This window comes from Rousettus aegyptiacus, unplaced genomic scaffold, assembly GCF_014176215.1.
Source record: "Rousettus aegyptiacus isolate mRouAeg1 unplaced genomic scaffold, mRouAeg1.p scaffold_m13_p_8, whole genome shotgun sequence".
Taxonomy (NCBI): domain Eukaryota; kingdom Metazoa; phylum Chordata; class Mammalia; order Chiroptera; family Pteropodidae; genus Rousettus; species Rousettus aegyptiacus.
Window position 1 is genome coordinate 81,299,627 of NW_023416311.1, and position 24,672 is coordinate 81,324,298.

Genomic DNA, 24,672 nt, shown 5'->3' on the forward strand with positions numbered 1-24,672 from the left:
CAGTTTCACTCAGTACACTGTAAGTACTCAGTAGCCACCTGTGGCTAGTGGCCATCACATCTGACAATGCAGATATAGAACATTTCCATTGCAGCAGAGTGTTCTATTGGATAACACTGCTTGATCAGTCTTCAGATTATACATATGAAAACATCTAAGTCCAGAGTGGTAACATGATTTTACCAAAGTCACACAGCTAGTTAAAAGAATAGAATTATATTACAATTTTATTTCTTGATTTCTATGCCAAAGTATTATCCATTTGGCCACAAAGACACCTATATATCCATAGGGCCTCCCCTTATTATTTCTAGAGACATAATTTTGATTGCTTCAGATTATCCACACTCTGATACCATGTTCCTAATTTGGAAAAAAAACAAAAAAACAAAAAAACAAAAAAACACTATGTCTCCATTTTACTTATTGAGAACTACTTTTATTCTAGAGTCTTCTAGGAATCAGTGAGTCATGGGGTCACTCACACACGAAGGGTAACAAGTTATAGTTAGTAATAATTTCCAGTATTTACTGAACATTTACCATATACCAATCACTTCTTCTAAGTGTTTACATTCAGTTGAGAAATGTGAGACACAGAAAGTTTATTTTGGTATGCCCGAGGTCACAGATAGCAAGTGATGGGCTTGGTACTTGAAGCCCAGGCAATCTGGCCTAGGGTTCTTACCCACCATACTATGCTGAGCAGCTTCCTGGTATAGAGTATTATGTAAAATCTTGGTGAAGGCTGAATGTGGTGGCAAAGAATGAGAAGGCAATGTCCTTGTTCTCAAGAAATCAATAATCCAGTTATGACCTAGAAGTAGAGGAAGAGAGTAGCCTAACTAGGTTTATTATTTATGTATGCTTCTTAGTATTTATAATCACAAGGATACTTATGGATTTGGCTTTATGTATCTCTAAACTCACTCCCTTTCTTTTATTTCTTTTTGTAAAAGAAACAAGTCCCCCAAAGTGATACTCTTCAATGATAAATGCCCTTCCAATAGTTCATGATCGTTCCCAGTTAGTCTACCTTTACATAATTCTCCTCTCAGGGCCTCAGATTCATCTGGATGTTCTCCTGTGAATCCATCTTGTTGACTTGCCAGGCTGAAGGAGAATGAAGGAGAAGGAGAAGAGAGATCTGTTAATACTTTAATTATAGTTCTAAGCTCCCTACCAGGGGTTTCTCATTAAGGCCCTTGAGTTAAGTGTGCTTGTGACAAGAAGGATTTTTGCACAGATTCACTAAATATGAAGTATTTTTTTTAGAGTTGAACGATTTAGCAGTTGATTTCATGGTTTGGCAGCAATCATTTTCAGTTTTTAAAAAATATCCTTGCCCACACTTGCTAGTGAAACTTCATTGGCAACAGTGGTGTTTAAACATGCTGTGGCTGGCACCATTGAAACAACAGAAAGGGCTTAGACTCTCAAAGCCTGTGACTCTGCTGTGTAGGGTCTCTTCTAAGACTTCAAGTAGATGAGCGAATAATGTACTAAGTTGCAATTACCACTGTGAATTGGTTCAATTATTGGACGCTATTATTGAGTTACTTGTAGAGTATGATTTCATGTTCAATCTACTTTGAAGTTTGAATTTGAATCATTTGTACTCCACATCTTCTGCATTTGGCAAAAAAGCCTCAGCCAAGTTTACTGATAATTTTCAGAAAGTGTTCTGGGTCACGGGTGAGTGGAACGGAGCTTCTAAAGAAGTCATTTCCCAAGACCTGAGGCTCCAGAGAGTGTCATAAGATTAAATTGATTGTTTACCATAAATAGTATTATATTAGACTAGAAGATAAATCTTGCTGAGTATTATGAAGAAATTGAAGATTAGAGTAGAGGCTTTATCAATTAACCTCCACTTAACCAACTCACCAGCTTAACTGACACTCACCACTCCCTCTGTACAAGATGCTATCTCCCACTTTTTAGCAGCTATAAGCCTGCTCTTTGGTGTTCTCAGTACTGTTCCCACTGAGTTTTAATTAACTGACAAATTACCTGACTCTGACTGTGCTAAATACGAGAGCCCCAACTATTCTTTGATAAATTCATAATCTTTTATTTTCTTACTCCAAGTTTTGTTTGCTAGGTTAGAGAGAAATCTATTGGTCTAGAATGAGAGAAACTGAAGGGAAAGATCAACAGACCTGGAGAAGAAATAGACATGCTTTCCTTGCCCAGATGGAGGATGTGATGAGGAAGGACTGTGGAGATGCAAATGAACAAAGAAGGCACTGAATGGGATCCTGGGCTGGACATGAAACTCAGAAATAAAACAGTTGCAGAGATTGATGCTGATGCGGGTGCCTTGGGAGAATGGGACAATCCTTGGCCTTCTCTAATCTGGAGTGGTGCTTAAGGCAGGGGTGTCTGTTTTTGTAGGTACAATACAGGCTTCATGCTTGCTCATTAGGTTCCCTGTTCTTTCAGCCTACTTCCACAATGCTGTGTTAGCTTCTGGGCTGATCAGGTAGCAAGCTTTGGTAGATGAAGCTCCACCCATGGTTTTAAGGGAGGAGGGAATGGGTTTTAGCTCCTTGGCTTGATAGCTTTCCGAGAATTGTGGCTTCATCAAATATTCCACTAATTTCTTCTGAGTCTTTCACATGACCTTTACAAGGGCATGATTTTAACCAAACATGAGACTAAAGCTAATTGGACTGTTTTAAAGCAATTACTCTGCAGTATCACTAAGGTTTATCTGGCAATTATGTTGTTCATCCAGCATGGCTGGTGAGCAACTGCTCAGAGCCCTGAGAAGTAGAAGGACTGTGTCTATACTGAGGCCACTTTATGAGCTCAGACCACCCAGATACTCAAGCACACAGAAAATTTAAATATTTAGGGCAGATTTTGACATAGTGAACCATGTTCAACATCACAATCTTACTTGTGTTTATACTGACCGAAGACCTCCTTTTAACTCCGTTTTCCTCCTATTTCCTAAAATGCATCATTAAAATGACAGAACTTGGCTTAACTTGAAACTAAGTCTAGACCTTTAGAATCTTTGATTTTGAATCAAAATTGAATAAGATGTTTTTAACTTCTACTTAATATAAACTTGATGTTTTGCCTCTGCTGCAACACAGATCTCTCCTTTTCAAAATCCTTTATGTACTAACTCTCACTAGCCCTATCCGTAAATAGTGAACCCGTGAGCAGTGCAGAACACTGTGTCCTATTGTGCTTATGAATACAGGTTTACAAGCTTCATTACAGGAACTGAAATTTGTTTTATTATAATGTCAGCTTCTTAAGGCACCGGTGTCTCTGATTTGTGTCTACACCAAAAGTTTTCTTAATGAGAAAGGAGGAGAAAGTAAAAAAAGGCTTTTCAGTGTGATGCTCCAGGTTTTTGACACTTTTATTGCTCTTCTTTCGCTTCCCAGACAGATAATGATCAGCTTTCCCAAGATCCCTCTCCTTCCACACTTTCCAAGACTGGAGATTGTCTGGGAACAGAGGGAGTCAGAATTTCAAGAGAGGGGATTGATTAGAATAACCTTCTGGTTCCTTCTCACTGACCCCAATCCTGGCTTTACTCTTTAAAATTACGACTCAAAGGTTGCTTTATAGATTTTGTAGCCTACTTGCATCACCAGAAAAGTTCCTTGAATAAAAAGTATTTAAACAAACCTGGGCTCCTGATCCTGGCTCAGAGACTGCTACTGTCTCCACCCTCCAGATAGACGTACAGCTGTGAGAAAAAAGGCTCAAGGGAAATCTCGATCTTCGTCTTTTTTTCTTTGTCCCTCACTTGGTAGTAACAGGATAAGTTCTCATCCTTATTAAAAGAAATCTATTGAGAATATATGTGAGTGTTTCAATAAAATAAATCCTTTTAAAACCTAGAACAACATTATAAAAATATTACAGAACACTGTAAAAGCAAAATATTGTCGTGGCCGCAGAATATTACAGTTTCCATGGATTGGAGAAAAATATTGGACAAAGCACTGCCATTTAAGAGTATCTGAATTAGTTCTTTTCTACATTTTTTACATCATTTTCCCAGTTACCTCCACCAGAACCTTTGGTATACCTGTGTTGAGTGACAGTTACCTATGTAGATTTGTCTCACCTATATAATATTGAGGGCTGAAATTATGTCTATTCCTGTAGTCTCAGTAGCAGCTAGTCCAGTGTAATTTATACATAGTAGATGCCTGTCAAAGTTTACCGCACTAAAGCAATAACTTCTTGGTTAATTCTGTGGCTTGTTAGTTCAGGCGGACAGCATAGTCTGCTCCCAATGCTGGACAATCAGATTTGCTATTCCAGGCATGTTGATAATTGTCATCATTGTATATGAAAGACACTCATTCATTGACATCTTCTATAATCCCCTGGGGATAGCATCAAGTGGGTTCTAAAAATAAAGCACAGGTATTTCTTCACTAATATTTATTAATCAATTCAATAAAGTAAGCATGGAATTAAGAAGAAAGAATAGCTGTGACTCACTGTGACATTCTCTTATTATTCACTTGAGTTTACCTTTTCTGATTTTTGAAATTAAATTTTTTGCTTATAGAAGTATCATACTCTAATGGTAGAATATTTAGAAAATGTAGAAATGAATAAAAAATAAAGATTAAAGGAATTTTACCAAAAATAAATATAAATATTGTTTACAATTTATCATATTCAAGTCTCTTTATATGCACATGTAATGTTTAGAATAAATGTATATATACACTTATAAATATATACACACATATATCACCCTGCTCTTTTTAGTTAATGTTTTATCATTAACATATTTATGTACCATTAAAAATCTTATAAATATCACATATTGATGACCATTGAGTGCTTATACCATAACTTACTGGCATTCTCCTATTGGTGGACATTAAGATTGTTTCTAATTTTTCACTATTATTAATCATGCTTTTATGAAAAACTTTGTGATTAAAAATTTGTTTATATTTTGCTTAATGTCCCAATGATGGATTCTCAGAATAGAATTGCTAAATCAGGTTGCATGAATATTTTTAGGGCTCTTGATACACATTTTCAAATTGGTTTCCAAAATATTTATACCAATGTATACTGCTGCTAACCAGAATGTATTCTACCATTATACTTAGAGGTTTAAAACAATCACACTTAAAAGTTAAAAAAAAAAAAGGGGGGGGCTCTCAGTCTTGGATGGTAGAGTGTAATTTCATATGCAAGGACTCTGTTCTGAGTCCTTCCAATAAGGGTCTGGTCTAGGAAACCATTAGCTAGCTATTAAGTTAATTAATTCATCTACTTTTTTCATCCATTGTATTAAATTTAAAAGGGAAGATTTTCTATGTTTGACAAATACTTGAGTTTATAAGAAAAAGAACTTTTTTGGTGAAGCTGTTTGGTCTACTGTACAGTGCTAGGCACATTGCAGGTGTATTTGTTTCTTCTCCTCCAATCATTGTAGAGATGCTGTTAGCTCAGAAATTAAAAGGCTAAAAAAAAAAAAAAAAAACCTCCCCTAATAATATTCCGCTGTGAGATCCTTGGAAGAACAATCCATCCATACAAATAATGGTTTTCATTTATTTTTGTTATAATCCAATGAAGATTTGAAATTATCCCTTGGGGCATGGAAAGAGGCCTAGAATTTTATTCATCTCAACATCTTTGCCAAGGTAGTTAAGTCTCTCAAAGATGAATAGCCCTGTCCAAGCACTCTCACTGGATATTTTATTCAAGTTCCTTTCAGGAAGATTTCAGTGTCTCACCTATAAGATGAGGTTTGATGCACCACGTGAATGTTTAGATTCCTCCCAACTATAATAATGTTCTGAGTCTTTGATCATTTTTCAGAAGGGGATGTTTCTGGAAGTTGCAGATTTGATATATAGACATATGATATTTGAGAAAAGATACTGCAACCCAATCTGGAAAATACTTGATTTCACTAGCATCTTTACTATCAAGAACAATGGCATCTGGACTCTGAATATGAACCAAGTATTCAAAGAGGTAAAAAAGGAAAAAAGAAAGAAAGAAAGAAAGAAAGAAAGAAAGAAAGAAAGAAAGAAAGAAAGAAAGAAAGAAAGAAAGAAAGAAAGGGAAAAAAAGACTGGACTATTTTCTCTGAAGCTGAGAAGATTGGTTTATTTTCCTAATCTAGTCAGAGGTATGAAGGACATCCATGCAAAAGATAAATGACAGTACAAGGCATCACATGGTCACTAGTAGTTTGAATAGGACTGCAAATCTTGTGTTTCTTGTATGGTAAAGGGCCAGGTAAGGGTGCATGCATGGAGGAGCTCAGTGTCCATGGTATCGTCAGGGTTATTGAATAAAAATCAGCTTTTGATACCTAAAATGTTAAGTTGGAGAAGAGCATGCTCTGGGATATCTGGTGAATAGTGTCTACATGGACAACTTCACCAAAGCCCTCTTTTGAAGCTTGAGAGAAAATAGACTTTGGACAATTTAAAGATAGTGATGCTTTATCTGCGAATCCCACTGTTGTCGAGGTGTTATAGAGCAAAATTACTAGATTCAAAATAGAACGATAAAAGCATAGGGTACTCTAAAGGGAAATGAAGACACTGTGATTTTACAGCTTTTTTTTCCTGGGAATGGTATCTCTAAGGTCATTCTTGTACCACCTCCCTTCCCTCAGCCCTGCCCTCTCCCATCCATGCTCTTTTCCCCTTTGGCGGTACCATTAGAGACAGAGCACTTGCTTAGAAAGACTAAGAGTCTGATTCCAAAAGATAAACTTTTGTTCTTAAAACTCTAAGCAAAAGGCCTCACACACAGTAAGTGCCTAATATTTATGTGATCTAGGGAAGGAAAACATAAGGAGGGTCATTTATCAAGGCTTAAGTTTAAAACACGAAAGGACTGCCTATCAAGAATGAACATAAGGAGAAGCATCTAAAAGGACTTGAAGTCTGCTATTAAAGACTTTAAATAGTTTGGTCTTTAAAAAGTTTGGTCTCAGATCTAAAACAATATGCCTTCTCTTGAGGTTGTGAAAATCCCATTGGCATGAAGAACCAGCTCTCCTCATTCCAGAGGTAGCTCTTTCTTATCTGTCAAAAAACACGAATGTGAATATGATTTGAGAGAAAGTCTCCACCTTTCCACTTCAGTAGAAACGGTCTGTGTGGGCTTGTTAGCCCCACTTAAGGTCTTTGTCATCGCCACTACATAAGCTGACTCTTCACTAGATGTCTCTGAAAAGAACCTAAAAGGATTTGATTTCAGTGAGAGTGCTATCCCTGGATGCCAAGGCATGAAGTTCACATGTGAGGGATTGGTTCAGGGGTCAATGCCAACTTTACAGGGTGTGTTATATATCCCACAATATGAATGGATTCCTGCTGCAAAGTTTGACAGCTGTGGCGCCAGAAGATAAACAAAATTACAAGATCATTTATGAAACCTGGTCTTGCTGGAAAAACAGGGGAAAATGTGGCTGGCCAAGATCATTCAAGATCAGGCAGGTACTGACAATGGCTTCATCTTGGATGTTCATGTCCCTCCAAAACAGCAGCAGATCAGACCAGCTAGGTCAGGCCAAAGGTTTGGTTTTCAGGTGCCTTTAGGTCTAGCTTATCTGAAGGCTGATGGCTCATCAGCAAGGCAACATGTCCATAATAAACAGATGCCAGTGTAGGGATGAGGACTTTCTCTCTGTCTACTCCTCTCAAGAGGGGAGCGTTGGCAATGAACTAGCAAGAGAAATGTTAGCTAGTAAAAAATCTGTGAAAGATTTCAACTGGACAGAATTGCATATAGAAAAGATTTAAGTATTTGAAGCCTAAGGAAAGAAATCTTTTTTTTTTTCTAGATAAATTATGCTGCTATCACTTTTTCAGGTTTATGAAGCTATGGATTTCACATATGTACATGAGTAATTTGGTCCTCTTTTTTTTTTTTTTTTTTTTGCTTGCTATCAGACTATAAAGAAGACTAATTATATGTGTGTGTTAGCATCAAAAATGTCTTTTTCTAGCAAATTGAAAAGGCCAAAATTTGAAAATCATTATTTTCTCTCTAGAATTGATTATCTGGAAATAGGAGGGCTTCAATTTCTAAACACTTAGATCTTAAGTTTTCTCTACCATGGTTGGTCAAGATCACATGATCAAAACCACGCCTTCTTAAAATCCCAGTTACCAGTCAAATGGCCCTTGACCTAACCTTGCGAGTGCAGGGGAAATCATGGCCCCAGGGGTGGATCTTAGGCAATCCTGCACTTGGCTTCCTCATCCACACTGTTGTCACCACCCCACTTGTAGGTAGCCTCTTGACTTTTCCTAGCCGGTATGTAAGATGTTCCCTTACTCACTTTGTAAATAGGCGGCCTAGGTAGGCTAAAAGAACAGAGGATTGCGAGCCAGGAGCCAGGGCTCAATTTCTAGCCTCAGCCCTAGTTGATTGTATGATTTGATTCTTGCCTTGGAGTCTTCTCTTGTCTGTGAAACTGAGAGGTTTGACTATCTAAGGAGCCTCAAGTGTAAAGTTTCTTTGAGCCAAAGCTTCCAAGTTTATGTTCATGGACTGTAGCCTGCTTCCTCTTTCTGTGCCTCTCTCTATTGTAGACCTGTCTTTACATCAAATATGGGATTTCAGAGGCAGCAAAAGAGAAGGTGGGGAGTGGGCTGTGAGGTAAATGGACATTTAGACATGTTATATTAAAATTTCCACCACCACTACAGCTCAGAGGCAGGGAGGGATGCTTTGAGCTCTGCCCTTTTACATTCATGCCTCATGCTGCCATTTGTGAGTTCTTTTCCCCTTCTTGTCTGCCCTGAATGCTCATTCTAATTTGATCCAAATGCATAAAAATGTTAAAAGAAGGACAAGTTTATAACAGGAATTTAGCCAACTCTTGAACTTTTCACAGATAACACATATTTTTGCTTTGGCTTGTGGGATAATATAAGATATATTATGCATAATTCTATTTTCAAGGGATTACAATCAAGTGGGGGAGATAAGACATGTATTAATTTTACCTTTATGTTTTAAGTAAAATTATGAAATGCTAGGTTTAGTTTTTTCTAGTTGGTTAAAAAAATCCATAGTAATTTTGAGGAGACCCCTGGCTGTTCCCTAGGTGGATTTACACCTGACTGTAGCTCAGAAAAAAATCAGTAAGGGCTGGTAGAGATTATAAGGATGATATAGATGTGACTTTCAGTTCATTTGCTTTTCTTCTGGAAAAACCAACTTTCTTCATTCATGAAATATTATGGTATCCTATATACCAGGGACTTTTTAGTCCTGAGATATAAGATCTTTGGAGCCAGACATAGACCTGGGTTCAAATCTAGCCATCCTCATGATTTATGTGAACCCGGGCACATTATTTATCTTCCCAAGCCTGAGGTTTCTCCTCTTCACAGTGAGGGATAGCAGTGTTTCCCTCAAATGTTGTGACTATTAAATGAGATAAATTATAAATATGCTTAGGACTTGGAAAACATTCTATAAGTGGTAGCTATTGTTAAAAAGATAAAATCCCCATCCCAGGGATACTAAGCATAGAGGTGGAAACTGACACACAAAGTTAGAATCTCATGGAAATACTGGCCTGTTGGTATTGGCACCTCACTGGTCGTGCCTGGTGCCAGATAGACAAACATCGTCCTCCTTGATTTTCTGTATCTTTCATATCAGGGGTCAATATCATGTTTACTTACTGCCTGCGGATGTTTGTGACAGGTTGGCTAATGTCCATAGTAGGGCATAGATCTCTTTCATTATCTTCCTCTATGTCTAGAAGTAGGGAGAAGAAATAAAGAAGGATTTTTTTTTTTTTTTTTTTTTGCCTCAGTGTGGAATCCTTTCTAATGGATTCATTTTAGGTGGCTATTTCAGGACACTTGCTGTCTTCCAGGAATTCACAAGCTCAGTTGATGGGTAAGATAAGAGAAAGTGGCCAATGAATTTTCCCAGAACTCTGCTGGTTCTTTTCGCCAGTGCAAACCTCACTCTGCAGGGGAATGCAGTAACAATCCTGTATAGGGAGGATAGACCTGACATGACCTATTGTGTTTTGTGCTAAGTCCTTTACATGTATCATTTAATCTATTATACTATTGTAATTCTCACTTTCCAGACAAGGAAAATGAGAAAATAATTGTCCATGGTCACACAGTTTAAAAGCTGGGCAGCCAGAATTTAACTCTGGGCTGAACTCAGTAAGTTCTTACCCCTGCACTCTTAGAGAAGCTTAGAAAACTCATATATATATACAATACCTACCTACTTATATAGGCCTGGACTGCAGTCCCAGAGATTCTGATTTAATTGGTAGCTTGGGGTAGGGTCCTAGGGTCAACATTTAAACAAAGCTCTCTTATGATTCCGAAGTACTGTTGGGATGAGAAGCTTTGGCTTAATTCCAATGTCAGTACACCACATTTCTACCCAGATAACAGATTTTCCCCCATTTAAAATATGAGAAAGTGTTTTCCAAATCACATTTTGGAAACAGGAAATTTCTGGACAGGTTTGAACTTTGGGGAAATTTTTAGTCACTTCTAGGCTCCCATGGCCCATAGAGCATAGAAACACAATTGTTATTACAAATTCCAAAGGAAGAAAGAGATCTGTGAAGATCTTCCTGGATGGTCACTTTTTAAAATCTCATTCGTCGGTCAGGAATGCTCCCTGACTGCCCATCGTTTCCAGAGGACATTTTGGCTGATGCTCAGTCGGCTTTCTCTTCTTTCCTCCCTGCTTGGTGACTTGCCTTGTGTCACCTTAAGTTTGATTGAATTTCTATGACCCACTTGGTTACCACAGGGAACAGAGCATGGTCCTTAGAGGGCAAGAGCAGCAGCCTGTGTCCTGATGGTCATTCATGAAACACTTAGGGTGACATGTCATTGGAGACAGATCCAGTCATTGCCACAATCCCATATAGTAACTGCCACTCTGCTTCCACAGATACTATAAAACTTAGTTCCAGCAAAAATCCCCTGCCAGGACGGTCAGGTCCTGGCTCTCTTAGCTACTGGCCCTTAATGTGCACATTAGCCAGTCTATGCTGGTTATTTATGTCCTTTGACATTTCTAAGAATTTTTTTCTGCATTTAAAAGGAAGATTTTGAAAAACCAAATGCATTTAACTAGAAGGCAGTATTTCCAAATATTTGAAAGATTATTAAAGGAAACACACTCTTGGCAATTAGAGGTAATTTCCAACTTTGTTGGCAAGTTTCTAGGGGCATCAAAGTATCTATTGGGAAATCTCTTGGAACTGAAAAAAAATATGTACGGTGTTTTATTTTTGTTTTTTAAAAACTGAAATAAGGATACATATGATTAAGATTTTATCACTAGAGAATAGGATGAAGAAGTGTGGGAGATATTTATTTTCACTTTATGTTCTCCTACAATAATAACTGCAATAATATGAACAGCTAATATTTATTACTTTTGTTGTTCAATTGTATACTATTTCCCTTACTGCACTTATCATTTACTATGCACAATAACCTTATACGATGAGTAGTATAATTCTAGTGTGGATACATTTAGCTATAGATAACATAAGACTGACTCAAACAACAAAGAAGTTTATCACCTTACATTGTAAGAGATTCCATAGTACAGTGGACCCAGGAGTGATACATTCAGAGACATAAGGATCTGCTATCTCTGTCTTTTTCGCTCTGCCACCCTCAACGTGGCAGGTATCCTTAAGCAGGCTTCCCCCATGGACCCGAGATCGCTGCTGCATTACATTCACATGTGGCTTCCCCAGTCTCTTCCCCAATGTGCCTCTTGCTAGAAACCTTTCCCAGAAACCCCCCACTCTCCAAGATAGTACACAAAACTGTTTCACATGCTGATGCCTAAACCAGCCATCTTTTGCAAGGAGAAAGGGACTACCATGGATGGCTTCCAGGCCAATAAAGCTTTACTCTGTCTCTGAAGCATGTAGAGAAAGAAGATAGAGAACTGAAAAAAAAAAAAAAATCAGTTAGATTTTTTTTTGTTAGAGCTAGAGGAAAAACATTTTCGAGCTTCTTCTTTACATTATCAGATGTACGTGTTATGACCAGCTGAACTTCAGGTAATTCTCCATGTTGCTTATTTTATAATTTGGTTGTAATTTCAATGCAAACCTGAGAGGAGGCGAACCCTGCTTTTACCTAGTCTGCATCTTCCCTTAGATATGTCCTTTTCAAGCTTATTCCCAGACAGGGCTATCAACTAAAAATATTTATAAGAAATTTGCATTGATATGCATCGAAATTGCTCCAGGCCCTCTTAAGAACCATGGGTAGGAATTTGTCTCCTCATCCTTGTCACCAGGATCAGAGTTCCATTACGGATAAGGAAGGGATGGGTTACATTACTGTCTGCTATGTTATTATTGTCCAAATGTTTACAGAGGAGCAAAGTGAGGGTAAGATAGGCCTGATAAATTCCCCAAGGACACGTGCTTAGTACAGAGTAGAGCTGAAACTCGAAATTAGATCTGCTTACCCCAAAGCCTATTTATGCTTTTAACTACTGGTAAAAAACAAAATTCAACTGAGTAAATTTTAAAGATCTTATTGGCTTTATTCAATGATTCATGAATTGGGCAGCATCCAATCTAGCAGGTACAAAGGAGCTTCAAGGATCTATAGAAAATAAAAGATTTTTATCAGTAGAAGGGAGCAGGAGTGAGGAAGTTATACTAGGCAAAAAAGCGGATTTGTTAAGGTTACTTTCCTTTAGGAGATGGCAGAGGGCTATTAGGTAGATTACCTAACTGGTGCTGATGAGGTAATCCCTAATTGATTGGGTTTAAGATTCCATTTCTGGGAGAATGGAAACTGTAAGTTAAGTCTCAGTTTGGTGACTTAGCATGAGCATAAGAATAAGTGACTCCATTTTGGACCTGTGTAGATTGCCTCTATCGTATGCTGTCATACACTGCCTCTTTCTCTCAACATGTATTACTTTACTAATAATTAAAGTAATGTTTAGTTTTGTTTCAATAATTATGCTTTCAGGGTCCAGTTAATTCTAATCATGTCCCTTCTAGTCTTGGAACTTGGGAAAACCACTTAACCTTTTTTGGACTTAGTTTTTATTGTTGTCAAAAGGTGAAGGTTCAGCTAGATGAGAGCCAGGATCCTTTCTAGTTCTAAATTCCTTAAGTCTATGTTCTCATGTGAAAAATCAATCAGAGTAAAAAAAAGAGAAAAATTTCAGTCATACAAATAATGTCATCCATGAAAAATCAGGTGGAATTTTTAGGAACAAATGTTACTCTTTCTATAAAATGCACCTGTTTATTTGCCACCAGTGCAGGTGGTGGTGGGTAACCCTTCACCATTTGTGGTTTGACCTTGATATCTTAGAGAGATTTTTTGCCTCTCTTCTCTCTATCATGGTACTATCTCTTCCAATTACTGAGCTTACTAGGCACGAATATGCCAGGAAGCCCATCTGCTCATGGCTGTGAGCTGACAGCTGCTCCACAATACTCACCAGGACCATGGGTTTCCACACTGCGTGAGGAAGGACAACCCAAGTGAGCAGAAGTAGCTCATGTCTAGGAAACCTGCACTCCAGAGCAAATTCCCACTGCTTGCCTCCCTGTGACCCTTCTATGGACTTGGAGTAAAAGGAGAATAAAGACAACTTGCCCACCCACCATTAATGAGTAGGGAAAAGGCATAGGTGGTAGAGGAGACAAAGGGGAGCGGGGTGCAATATGCAGATGCGTGTTGTATTTTTTTCTCATTTCTGGAAAATAAGGAGAAATATTTATGTAGGAGGTGAGAAAGTTTAACTATTTGATTCAGACCAATATGAGCATTTTAAATTGAAATGCTAGGCAGCAGCAAGGCAATATTAACATTTGCAGAGGAACTTTTGATGTTAAAATATCTACAAACTTTACTATTAGACAAATATAATGTTGTCCAAACTTCTCAAGTTCTGGAGAAGCTGAAACATGTTAATTGACAGCAAAGATATTCTCAAAATCATCATTTATCCTTGAGCTAATATATTGCCTCTATGCTAAAAATAATCATACTATTAAATAGTTAATAGTAGATAACAAGCAAGACTTGGGGTAAACTTTATTGAATTTATTTGCATCCCTCATGCTGGAGCCAATGGGAGTCAGGCACATATCCCAAGAATTAAAAGAGAAAATGATCCATTGTTCATTTTGCCAGCTATTGTGGATGAGGAAACCCTGTGCATGGAGAGAAAAGTTAAAAAACAAACAAACAAACAAACATATAAACAGTACCATCCCACAATAAAATCAACATTGAACATGCAATCTAAAGAGATGATTCTCTTTGGTTCTCTTACTCTCTGTCTCTGACAGAGAAAGGGTTAGAGGGATACTTCACTCTGAGTACCTGGGAAGGTTATGGATGAGAGTTATAGATAGCCTTCTAAACTGGTATCCTGAGCCAGGCAGATCATCCATGAGATTAATTTCACAGTAACAGATAACACTTGCATCTGAAGTGATTCGTGACGTCATTCCAGGAGACTAAAGCAAGTATGTGCTTTTGGATTAAATTATCCAGGTTATTGCTTTGATTTCCATTTTTATTCCTCACATGAATTAAAAATTAATTTTTTTAGGTGATGGAAGAAATAAGATGTGTATCACATTGTCATCAAATCCTGTCTAAGATTTGTCCACATTTTCATGGATCAATCCGGCCGAGGCTTTGGATTCCAGCCCTCCTTGAAAGTCATGCCTGATGACGTATGCAAAGTCCCCCTTCATTCAAACCAGGATGGTCCTTCAAAAACACTGAGAAGGCAGCTGCCACCCAGAAGACCTTTTCAGATTGCAGAATTCCAGGCACTCACCCCTCTTAATGCAGCACCAAAGACAGCGTGGCTGCCTCACAGCCTTCGATGTGCTGGTACAGCTGTGAAGGAGCTAACTTTGGCAGCCATAGATCATGGACGCTTTGTCTCAGTTTCTCTCAGAATAGCTTTTCGGGAGACTCTTAACATCTCTCAAAAAAATTCAGAAAGGAGGAGAGCAAACATAAATAGGTACTTTAAGAAAAGATATTATTTTTGAATCTTTGGGTTTTGATATATGGCTATAGTATATGGAATTAATAATCATTTCTAGTTTATGAACAGCTCCGTGTGGTAGAAAGAGCAGTGGATTTGGAGTTGGATTCTAGGCCAGCTTTGTCCACAGCTCACAGGTAGCTTAGTTTAGCTTCTTTGACCTTGGTTTCCTCATCTGTTAAGTGAGAGGGTTCGGCCAGTTGATCTTTGACCTAATGATTCTATGAAAACTGAATGTTGGAAGCACATGTTCACCTTCTTTAGTTACCAGCTGTGAGTATGTGACTGGACCAAATGGCATTAACTGTCGAAACGTTTTAGGCTGAAGGGGAAGCATTCTGAAATGGGACCAAGGGCACCTCGTGTTGAAACCTGGAGCTAGTCAACTCTCTACGGCCTGGGCCAAATTTGCTTCTGCCTCCTATCCCCACTTGCTTTAGCTGGACAAGGAGGAACCCACCTAAGGATAAGAAAACCTGAATTAATATGTTTCAGTAGGTAGCTTTATGAATAGTTATAAACCAGATACCCACCAAAAAAATTTTATTTTGTTTCCTGTAACTCTTCCAGTATATAATTATCTCCTTGGGTAAATACTGGGTTATATTAAAGTTCAAACTCCCTATCAATACTGTATCTCTCTTAGGGAAATCCCCTCTTAACTTCTCTTCTCCAAATGGCTTCTGGGAGGGGGAAGCTTACTCTCCTAGAACATGGGGGTTGGAAGAGGGGTCCTTGCTCTGAGCTTTTCTCTGGATCTTTTCTGACATCTGCTGAGATGTGCTTTGTCCTACTTGGTCACTGGATAACCTGTATGGGTTTCCACCAGATGTGGTTGATTCTACCTGGACTTTTGGGACCTCATGTTAATATCTGGCACTTTGCCATTAATTCTGGATTTGAGGTCCTGGCACTTTATGAATTTGTTTATTTGAACTCTAGGCCTTATTTGGTATTCTAATCTTTCAGTATATGTTCTCAAGCTTGGGCAATAGGGAGTTCTGAATCCTCTATATGCTACCCAAGACTTTGGGTAATCAGTGAGATTATATTGGATTCTCACTCTCTACCAAATTCTTCCATGTTTTAAAATTTCTTGTCTACTTCAGCCTCCCTCACCCAATCTCACTTTAGAGCAGGGCACTTAGCCAGGTTGTCTCCTCCTAGACTTCTAAATAGGAGGACTGACCCAAGGTCCCTGCTGCCCTGGCTCATTGTGGAAGAGTGAGATGATTGATGAGGGTAACTGGCACAGATGGGGAAAACAGTGGTTGCCCTCATACTCCATATTTGCTATTATAACTTCTGCCTTCACAGCAAAGTAGCTCTTGTCTTTGCATTGACATTATTTTCTAAGCGAGGCTGGTAAACATATACAGAACAGGACCTGAATAGTGGTTCTCAAACATTAGCATGAAAATAATTACCTGGAAGGCTTGTTAAAACTGATTGCTGGGCCCCACCCTTGGTTTCTGATTCTGTAGGTCTAGGGTGCAACCTAAGAATTTGTGTTTCTAATAAGTTCTCAGGTGATACTAATGCTGCTGGTCCTAGGACCACACTCATCTGAGTCTTCAGGTGCTGGCGCTGTATACAGATTGTAGTAAAAGCAATGAAATTCTGTGCTAGGAAATTTGAAAATGTAAAATTTTACAGTCTGAGAGCTATTATAGAAGTTTCAATGAAGAATAAATGTTAAAAATTAATGGATGAGTCATCTATTTTATATATGGTGAGTCATCTATTTTATATATTTATGAGTCATCTATTTTATATCTATATTGTATATAATATATGTGTAATATTTATATATAAATATTTCTATTTCTCCCCTTGATGCATTTACAGATTACTAACCTGACTGGCTCTGTAGTGAAGGTAGTTATAACAAGGTATAATTTGGGGGTCACTAAATGGGCTTTCTCTAGCTATGTACATGTCTAAAATACTGAAGTTAGCTCTCAGCTGAGATCCAAACCTCTCCAGGCTCACTACTTTCAGGATGAAGAAGTAAGAGGTTATCTATGGCCCAGGCTTATTATATTAGTTTTTTCTTGTAGTTCCTGTTATCTCCTATGTTTCGAATATAAAGTTCTTATAAACCTTTTTTTTTTATTAACAGGTTTATTTACGTACCATAAAATTTACTTATTTTCATTCATAATTTGATTATTTTTTCTCTGTTTACAAAGTTGCAGAGCCATCGCCACAGCCTAAGTGTAGAACGTTTTTATCTCCTCGTAGAAGACCTTATGTCCATGTACAGTCTCTTCCGTTCTACACTCTATCCTAGGCACCCTCTCCTCTCCTCTCTGTCTTTACACATTTGCTTTCACTGGATAGTTCATATACATACTATAATTCATGTAGTATATGTTCTTTTGTGTCTGAATTCTTTCACTGAGCATCTTTTGGAGGTTTATCTGTGTTGTGGCAATTATCATACTTCATCAAACACTAACTTCCATTGGATCTTCCTTTGATACATGCACCTCTTTCTCTCCATTTTTACTGTGACTGTTTTAATCTCAGTTCTTGTTAATTCAATGTGTAGTCCCTGACCAGTTGTATCAGTGCCATCTTGGAGATTCTGATATAGACACTTAGTCAGAATCTGCATTTTAACAAGATCCCCAGGGGGTTTGAGAGCATGTTATAGTTTGAGAAGTCTTGCCCTAGAGAAGCACTTCACCTCTGTCCGAAGACATCTGAGAGCAGCCTCCTGCTACCCACTTGCCTCCATTCTCCCTGACAGAGCACCCAGCCCACACACTGCTGATTAGTCTTGAGATTAATCATCAAGAGTCGATCCCACCTGCCATGCTCTATTTCTTATGCAATGTAAATGGGTTCCCATTAACTATTTGAGTGCTAAGTCCCTGTCACTCAAGTGTAATACTCAAAACTTTCTAAAATAGCTTCTCCTTTACCTACAAAGCTTCTTAACTGCAACACTCTAACAAAAATTTTCAGTTTCTGACATGCCAAACCTCTCACTTGCCCCAATCACACTATGGTCAAACTCAACTTTAAGTACCTTATGAGCTGTTCTTCTCTCTGTCCACCTTATTCTGCCTATCCTTCCAACGAGTGATTCAGGTACCATTCCTGCCTGACCAACCTACGCAGGACCTTTTCCAACCCACAGGTTCACATAGAACTTTACCTTTTCTTAGCTCTAAGAATACTTATTAAATACCTAATCCTGTGGTTACTCTATGGTTGCTCAGAGTCTTAACAATGATAACAATAATAATTATTATGATGATGATACTGAAGATTACTATAGCAATTTATGGTTTATTAAGGACTTTAACTTATCCCATTTTTCTTATACAATCTGCATATCTTTTTAATATGAAAATATAGCTCCTAGAGAATAAGTGTTATTTCTTGTTGATCATTGACACTGGTTTCTAGGAGGGCCCTGGCCACATTGTAGGCACTCCATAAATTCTGCAGGAATGAGTGTGTACCAGGCCAGGGGCGAGATAATAAAGTTTCCACAAAAGAGAAAAAAAGATTCTAATAGATCTTACATATGGAAACTGCTAAAGAACAAATGATAATAAAAATATAACTACTACTACTATATTGATATTTATTGAATAGTATATGAGATCTTTTATGTATGTTATCTTGTGAAATTTTCAACAGAACTCTAAGTAAGCACTACAGCGAGGTACTCTTGTTCCTCTCTGTGGATGAAGAAACTGAGGCTCAAAGAAGTTGTGTAACTTATCCAAGATATACAGTTAGTAAGTGCAGAGCTCAGATTGAAACCCAAATTTTTGACTTTAAATATTTTTCTGCCTCTTCATATTGGAATAGGAATTCTACCAAGGAAGCATTGGGACATGAAGGGGATAACTAGGGTCTTAGAGGTCATAACTGTTCTTCTGAGTCAGGAAGTGTTTCCACAAGCAGTGTTCCATTTTCTTTGGGACACTGGTGAGATTTACAGTCACTCATTTATTTCCTCCTTTCCATCATGGAACATTCAAAGGGAAAGACCCAACGGATACAGATGGACTATACTGGCTTCCTAGGCCAAGTTTTTTTCATTCTTTACTTATTGTGAATGGCCTAGGCAAGCTGGCTACTCTCTCAGAATGTAATACTCTCACTGTAATTTCATCATGGGGTGACCAGGAAACTCATTCTCAGAGTGGAGCTTTAGATAGAAGGTGAACTACTTCATCTGGTCAGCTGCCTGCCGAGGTGTGATATGTAACTTCCTTTTTGTATCAATAAGTTTTCAACATCATAAGACTACCCAAACCCCCCCAAATGTTTATTTTCCTGCTCCTCGTTTACTCAATTATTGCTTAGCAATTCCCACTTTGTCATAATGGTTGCCAGGTCACTAGACCAAAAAAATATGAAGACTTCCTGAAACTTACACCTTCAAATATGATTTCTATAAAGCTGTTCTCAGAATAAAATAGTATGGGGGTAATCAGGAGAGATGGTAGGCACAATTTAGTTTAGAGGTCTCCAAAGAGTTCCTCAGAGGATAGCATTCTATGGAGGTCCTTGCCAGCCACCATAGGATGAAGACTTATTAGTATTAGTACTAATTAGTATTAGTATTAATACTAATATAGTATTAATGTTAGTATTAATACTAATACTAATTAGTAGTAGTAGTAATATTAATACAGATATCAGAATATTAGTATTCTGATGCTGTATAACAAATTACTATAGACTCAGCAGCTTAAAAAAATATCCACTTAATAGCTCACAGTTCTGTAGGTCAGAAGTCTGGCATGGCACAGCTGAGTTTTCTCCTTGGAATATCACAAGGCTGAAATCAGGGTCTTGGCTAGGCTGAGTTCTTGTCTGGAGGCTCTGGGGAAAATTCTACTTCCAAGCTCATTCCTGTCACAGTCATAGGACTGAGGTCTCTGTTTCATTGCTGGCTGTCAGAGGGCCTGCTCTCAGCTCCTAGGGACCACTTGCATTCTTTGCCATGTGGTCAACTCCACCTTCAAGCCATCGATAACGTATTAAAACCTGCCTGTGCTTCAAATCTCCATCTTCCTCTTTGGCCATCAGCCAGAATAAACTTGCTCTTAGAGTGCTCATGTGATTAGGTCAGGTCAGGCCAACCAAGACAATTTCCCTATCTTAGGTTCAATAGATTTGAAATCTTAAATACATCTCCAAATTCCTTCACAGGAGTACTCAGATAAATGCATGATTAAATAACTAGAAGAAAGTATGTGTACACTGGGGCTGGGAATCTTGGGGGCTATCTTAGAATTCTGCATACCATAGAGAAATATATGTGGCATTGGACTCCCCCAGTTTTCTTCAGTCAGAGTTACCTCATTTCAATGGTTTCCTATTTTGTGACTTCTTGTAAATTTTTCAATGAACAGTTATTTGATTTAAATAATGATTTGCAACACTTTCTCCCCCTTCCTCCTGATGACCAATACAGATTCCTTCATTTGACAGATGAGGAAGCTGAAGCCCAGAGTGGTTATTACATTTCAAGGAGCCCCAGCTGGTTAGTAGTGGTGCTGGGACTGTATGTCAGGCCTTCTGACTCCTGCACAATTGCTCTTTCCACAACGCCATATTGCTTTACCCTGAAAAGTCTGCCTTCATCAATTTTCATCTTCAAAATACTCTGAATTTCATATTAATTTACTAATCCATCCCCTTTTTGACCCCTGAAAAGTGGGTATTATTATTATTCCCTTAGGCTCTGTTTAAGGGAAACCAACACGAGTACTTATTTCTGAGTTAGAGTACTGTGCACAATAATTATTAGTATTACCAGGAGAGGTAATTAACTTCCTGCAAGGGGATGGGTAATCACAGGATGCTTGCGTGCTTCTTAGCTCTCATACAAAATTCCTTTTTCTGTTCTGACCCTTTCCTTGAACACAGTGACTGCTCTCACACAGCTCAGGAAATTCCAGATGCTGAGTTAAAGATATGGTTTGCAGGACAAGAAACGTAAGAGAACACTGTGTTCTTTGATCTTTCTTTGAAGTCCAACTTGTGCCATATACATGGGCAGTAGCAATTCCAGCAAGCAACACGGGGATATTGACATCTCCCTACTGATCTTAACTCCCCAACCATCAATCACTTTATGTTTCCACTGGTTAAAATGCACAATTAACTCTGCTCCCTGGAGAAGAAATGAAGTGTCCTAGGCAGGGAGCTTGATAACATGAGTCTCCTTTAAACTTGTGTTCTCATATTCATACTCAGTGTTGCTATTTCCTTCTATCAAAACACACAACCCGAAAAAGCCATGGAAGAGGACAAACAGTAACTACTGCTCTATGAATATCGAGAAAAGGCTATGCCCATACCAAAAAGTATCTCTCAACGTTTTTGGATTACAACCCACAGTAGGAATTACATGGCCTTAAATTCAGTATGCTATACTCATGTGTATACATAAATACTCATATATAAATAAATGGAAAAGAAGCAAAAGTTTAATGGAATGATATCCTTATAGTGGTATTTTCTAGTCAAAATACTTCTAAAAATACTGTTTGAGACCTATTGATGGTTGTAACCTGATCAGAAATAGGGCTCCTGGATCCTCCTGAAGACTTAGTAATCATTACTGCTAATCCACATTACGCTTGCAAGGAGCATTATACACACGTCCTGAGGATTAAAGTTATCCCTGAGAAGGGAAAGGAGAATGCCGGGCGTAGTTTCTCAATTAACTCAATGGTAGCTTTAGTTTATTGAGAAACTACTCAATTAATTATCTTATCTAATTATCTTAACTAATCCTCTTTATGATCCCAATTGTATAGATGAGAAAACTAAGGCTCAGGAAGTTTCTGACTTGCCCAAAATGGTGTGGGTGTTAGAGCTGGTCAGTCAGGGAGCAGAGCCCATGCTCCCCACTATGTCCGGATGTTGGAAACAAGTAAACACACAAACAAAACATTTGGTTTCTGGCTAGAGTTTAGTTAACATTCTGGCAGTTCTGTAAATGCTTCAGGAAGACCCGCCCTATTGAAAACTCTGAAAGAAGAGCCTCTATTCTTGCCCTCCAGCTTCTGGCATTCCAAGAACTAGCTGGGCAACATTAATTACCTGCAGAAGATCTGTGAGAAGTGTGTGTGGCACGGAGATGAGATGGTTTCTGGTATCCTTCTGCCCTTCCCATTGTCCCATTGTCCCAGCTGCTGCCTCCTGATCTCTGGGTCAGAATGTGGAGTCCGAGGGAGAAGCAGGTAATTTTCCAGGAAAGGCATGAGGAGTGTAGACTACATATGGGCAGAATGTAGTAGGTCAAGTGGGCTGGGGCTCCTCTGCAAGTTCTTACTCTATGATTTTTATCTTCCTCAGCCAAGCTGAACCTCAGAGCGATGTATTTTTTGAATTGTGTTCAGTTAGCATACAATTAACTGCAGCCAATTTGTGCTGCTTATCATTCTACAAGCCTTTCTTGCTTTCTTACTTTACAAGGTACCTTATCAATTTGTGGGGGGCGAAGCGGGGGGGGGGTGTAGTGTACTCTTAGTCAGAAAGACTGGGTTCTACCCTCAGACTGTCTTTTAAAATTCCTTTGACTTTCTTTTTTGAAATTGTTTTACCATCTATGAAGTAAAGATGACATTTACCACCTTCTGACCACACAGCTTTTTGGATAATGGCACAAAAACAATTTTGCAAAATATATGTAGTTTTTGAAGGTAGAACCCATTCTAATAATCTCCAGCTACAACTTGAGTGACCCAAAGGAGGTATTAAAGTGTGTGTGTGCATGTGTGTGTGTGTATGTATACATACATATGCGTGTATATATATATTCATTCAGTTAGGGAGTTGGTTGCTAAGATAAGCTTTCTGTTTTCAAAGAAAACCTATGTATTATAGAAAACACAACTCTAACATAAGTTGACTCACTGAGCCACTGAAGACATGTCTTTTCGTCAATCAGTACCAGAGAAAAACAATGGCTGGTTCTGCTGAAACCATAAATACCCCACCTTTGCCAACCAAGCTGATGTGGCTGAGACACAGTAGATGAAGAGGGATGTGGCATGAATTGAGGTGGGAAATGTGGGCAGGAGTTTCATCTTTCAGAGCTTTGTGTAGATCATGGAAAGAAACTGGATATTGTTCAAGTGCATTGGGACACTGAGTAGTTAAAGCAAATAGGTGTCCTTGTTTCTGGCAAGATTGTGAGGGTGGGAGACAGTGTGAAGGGAATGGGTCCTCCTCCATGTGAGAAGCCTTACTTGGTTGGCAAAGTTAATGAATCGACCCTTAGGCCACTAGCTGCTTGGTGACACTGACCTCTCCCTCTCCTGCTACCGCCTCCACAGGGGAAATGTGGCAAACGGACAAGGAGAGAAGTGGGTCCATGTGCCCAGAGCCTCTATGCTAGAGTCTTCTCCTCTTACCTCTCCTGACCCCTGGGATCTCTGCAGACCTGCTTCCCATCCAAGGGGAAAAGAAAAGGGCTGAGTAGAGGTAAAGGAGGAAACCCAAAAGTACCTCCAACAAGTATTTCTAGTTCTCAAAGTAAATGAAAATTCTCAGCTGTTGGCTGAATAAATGCCCCCTGTCCCACAAAGACCTACCTTCCCTGATCCCTGGAACCTGTGAATATGTTCTCTCATCTGGAAAAAGACTTTGTGGGTATAATTAAAGACCTTGCAATGGGGATATTATTCTGGATCATCTGAATGACCCTTAGATCTAAGCAAATCGTCTTTATAAGAGGGAGACAAGAAGGTCAAAGGAGGAAGTAGGAGATGTTGAGGACTGAAGCAAGAGGTTGGTGTGATATGAGGAAGGAATGCAAGTATCCTTTAGATGCTAGAAAAAGCAAGGATATGGATTTTCCCTTGGAACTTCCAGAATAAACCAGTTCTGTTGACGCCTTGACTTTAACCCAGTGAAACTGATTTCAGATTTCTGGCTTCCAAAACTCTAAGGGAATAAATTTATGTTGTTTTATGCCATTAGATTTGTGTAATTGTTACAGCAGCCGTAGGAAACTAATACATTCATTCTTTTTCGTGAATTTTTCCTCAAACTTCTCAACGGCTGGGCCTTAAACTTGTTCATCCTTAGGAGGGCTCCAGTCTTCCAGGAGCCAGCGCATGTGTATTGAAGCTTCCCAGAACTGGTTCTAGTCCCAGCTCAGCTGCTTGTCTGTTTGGGTAGCCTCGGGTCAGTCATTGACCCTTATTCTCTTCATTTGAAAAGTAGGGAAGATAATAATACCTACCTGGCAGGGCAGTTGTAAGGCTTAGAGACAATGTGGTAAGGGACATAACGTGGCTCTAACACACACCTGGCCCTGGACATAACATGACTGTAACACACATAGTTTGGGGAAACTTCAGGATTAGGCAGGCAGAGTTAACAGTCTTTATTGCCAGGAGTTGGAATATCAACTTCAGTTGAGATAGGATGATGTTCTCTGGTAGGGGGCGCACACGCAGAAGGCCAGGTCTGTGGTCTGTGCGCAGAGTGAACTGCCCACACTATACAGGGCTGTGCTCACCCCGAGCTTCCTACCAGAATGCAACTATCCCATTAGTGTCCTTGCTCAGCCAGATGGACATGCAGCAGCTCATGTGCCGTGACAAGAGGGAGAAGGTCAGAAGCACATGTGTGAGG

General features: G+C 38.8%; 3 long non-coding RNA genes across 4 annotated transcripts in view; 1 reads left to right on the forward strand and 2 right to left on the reverse strand.

Moving 5' to 3' along the window:
• Positions 1 to 24,672, forward strand: part of LOC107518630 — a 116,327-nt gene that overhangs the window by 20,766 nt on the left and 70,889 nt on the right. The window lies entirely within an intron of this gene.
• On the reverse strand, positions 342 to 11,941 carry LOC107518628. Of its 2 annotated transcripts, XR_001598920.2 has the most exons (4): positions 10,240 to 11,941; positions 3,655 to 4,387; positions 1,037 to 1,113; positions 342 to 817 (listed from the first exon to the last, which is right to left on the reverse strand). It is a non-coding gene; the product is annotated as an uncharacterized LOC107518628 (long non-coding RNA). The 2 variants fall into 2 exon arrangements; XR_004952615.1 differs by having other exon boundaries at positions 342 to 1,113.
• Positions 13,984 to 22,277, reverse strand: LOC107518629. Its single transcript, XR_001598921.2, has 3 exons — positions 22,129 to 22,277; positions 14,827 to 14,978; positions 13,984 to 14,188 (listed from the first exon to the last, which is right to left on the reverse strand). It is a non-coding gene; the product is annotated as an uncharacterized LOC107518629 (long non-coding RNA).